Here is a 3196-nt window from a genome sequence, read left to right as displayed (position 1 = left end):
GTCTTTAAATTACTGCTCCTTGAGTTAAAAAGAGTGTCCAGCCCGCTCCAAAAGTATGAAAAAGATTATCTTTTGCTTGTATACATTTTATCTAGTAATACATAGTTTAATAAAGTATTTGGATTTGTGCCTCAATATGAGCAAACAGCTCTGTTGCCACCGCTAGCGAATGACACTAATCCATCTGGGGAATGTGCTAATAGGTCTGTGTGCAGGAGCTTAGACTGAGTGCAAAGCGGCTGACAAAGACCAAGAAGTCAAGTCAACTCATGCGACCGTGACCCCATTTAATCAACAGCAGACTCAGACAAAGACAATTGTTTCAGAAAAGCTGGAAGCTGGCAGTGTGAAAAGACAAACACGGCATTTTCAGGTACTGTAGACTATAAAATTGTTTCATGTCTGGTGAAAGACACATTACACCACAAATCGGTTCAGAAACTGGATGAATGGATGATTGAATTCCAATGTGCTAAACTAATTGTTCTCTTTTTCTCTTAATCTGTAATTAGTAGGCCTTTAGTGTATATTTAAACATGTATAAATTGGAAATAACAATCATTGTTTAAGGTCGCAGCAATAGCAGTTTATATGTTTGTGTTTGGTGATGGGCCTGCCACATGCACATACAGAATACTGTATCCTGCAATCTCTGTTGTCATGGTTAATCCATTTCAGAAAGTCAGACTAAAATCAAATAGGACAAAATCCAAAGCTATATTTCCCATAGGAAATAATGTCAATCAAAACAAAAAGGTAAAAAAATAATGACTTTTTCAGACACCCAATTTTAATTAAAAAAAAAAAAAAAAAAAAAAAAAAATATATATATATATATATATATATATATATATATATATATATATATATATACATATATATAATTATATATGTATAATTATATATGTATAATTATATATAATTTATATATATATGTATATATATATGTATATATATATATATTTATATGTATATATATATTTTTTTTTATATGTATATATTTTTTTATATATATATTGTTATTATTATTATCAAATGTACACATAGGGAATGTGAGGTAGTGTGGCCGAGTGGTCTAAGGCGCTGGATTTAGGCTCCAGTCTCTCTTGAGGCGTGGGTTCAAATCCCACCACTGCCACATTCACGACTGTTTTTTTAAAGTGCTCAATGTTGTTGTCTGCCCATTGAGTCCTGTCAAAGCTTCCTGCCTTCATGTTATTTTGCCTTTCACACGTTGAACTTGACTCCCAACATCATGGGTTCAAATGCAGTTGATGTTTAAAGTGAAAAAAGGGAGATTTTTCCAATGCAAAGTGATTGAACTGTGGAAATCGTCACTTTCCATGTGCAACTTCCAAACAGTTGAAAGATTCCAACTTTATTTTTTTCTCTGCAAGATCATTGCTTAACACCTGTCTATTAAATCCTAAGGTTAGGGCAAAGGTACTGAACGAGCCACCACAGATAGGAGAGGATGGTTTCGATCTCTGGGTTATGGGCCCAGCACACTACCGCTGCGCCACTCTGCTGTCTGTGTCTTAGCTTTTGTCCATTCTTTCTCTCTCACAAGTATTGGCTCGGACAAGCAAGCGATAGCCCCTGGAATGTCTTCTCTGACCATAATATGCACATTCCTGTCCTGAAAAGTGCCATTTTTCTGAAATGCAGGTTGACAGCTGAGTTTTGACTTGAGGAGTTAGCCCTTCTATACTGTGTCTTTCTCCTGCTCAGTGCTTGCTTGATTTTCCAATACACTTTAAAATCAGTGCATTCCTCACTGTACTAAACAGAATAGACCAGATTGCTTTTCTGTGGGGTGTATGGTGAGTTAAAGATTGTCTACAATTGAGTATACAGGGGATCCTTTTCCATTGCTGCCTTAAACTTTCAAACAAAGTTCCTGTGCTGGGTAAGCATGTGGGTAAGTACTCCGGCTGACCAGTCTAAGGCACTGACTTTAGACACCAGTCCCTCTTGAGGTTTGCGTGCATATCCCCCTTTATCAGTTGAGGTAACGCAATCTATTTCATTATCTTGATGCGCCAATCTATTCTGTCCCGTCAATGTTCGTCCTTTAATCTTTGCCTTTTACACATTGAACTAGAATGCAAGCATTATGAGTAAATATAATGTTCATGTTAAAAGTGTAAAAAGGCAGATTTTTCCATTAAAAGGTTAGTGAACTGAGCAAAGGTTAACATCTCACATGCAAGTTATAACCAGTTGAAAGGTCTTTACTTTAATAGTTTTATCATCAAGATCAACGCTTAAAAACAAAATCTTTTCACAACATCCTAAGGTACTGAAGAATCTGCCACAGATTGCCAAGGATCTTTTTGATTCATCAATCTCTGTCGTATTGATCTAGCACACTTCCAGTGCGCCAGTCTGCTGTCACTTGCTTAAACATTGTATTGTTTACTCTTTCTGTCTAAAAAATATTGTTTTGGACATTCACCCCTGGACTGTCTTCTCTGTCCAGAATACGCACATTCCTGTCGTCGTTCAAAATCTGACAATGCTGCTTCAACGCATAACATACCAACCGAATGGGAGCGTAGTAAGAATGTAAATTTTCTGCACAGGGCATCATCAATGTGACTATGTGAATATTGATGCAACTTTGTCTGGTATGCTACCAGGTGCCAGGTACGTGGTAGCAGCAGATGGTTGCTCATTAGATCTTGTAGGTTGTGCATATAGTGTGATGCACCAGAGGAGTAGTGCGGCAATTTGTTTACATCCAACACACTCTGGCATAATGATGCTTCCATGATGTGTCTGTGATGCGTCTATGATTCCTGGAAAGAGTAAGGGATGAACCATTGCCAACACTGGCATCTATTAATGAAATAACTACCTGGACGTCCCTTCCCCCCGTAAAATAAACAGTTGGATTCAAACTTGAGAGTTATTTTCTGTTTTATCGAGATATTCACAGAATCCCAACAACAATTCCACATTGTTGTGGTCAAGGATGGAATTTAGACAACAGGCAGAGCCAGGATGTCGTATTCGAGTTTATTACAAGATGCAGATGTACCGGTCTCACCTTTTTAGGTGACAGATTATTCCTGGAATGCACAACATTTTCCACACCTTGGATCAGACTAGATCCTGAAATGAAAGACATGGTTAATGGCCATGCAAGGATTATTATCTGACATATGATGACATATAACAGCAACTTTGGTGG

The 3196-nt window shown here is 37.4% G+C and overlaps 1 non-coding gene across 1 annotated transcript; it reads left to right on the top strand.

Moving 5' to 3' along the window:
- Positions 1 to 1056: 1056 nt before the first annotated feature.
- On the top strand, positions 1057 to 1138 carry trnal-uag (transfer RNA leucine (anticodon UAG)). Its single transcript has one exon. It is a non-coding gene; the product is annotated as a tRNA-Leu (tRNA).
- Positions 1139 to 3196: the final 2058 nt, after the last annotated feature.

The sequence above is a fragment of the Filicampus tigris genome, chromosome 11 (genome assembly GCF_054856515.1).
Source record: "Filicampus tigris isolate MCC_2025a chromosome 11, RoL_Ftig_1.0, whole genome shotgun sequence".
Taxonomy (NCBI): Eukaryota; Metazoa; Chordata; class Actinopteri; order Syngnathiformes; family Syngnathidae; genus Filicampus; species Filicampus tigris.
This window is presented reverse-complemented; position numbering and strand designations above follow the sequence as displayed.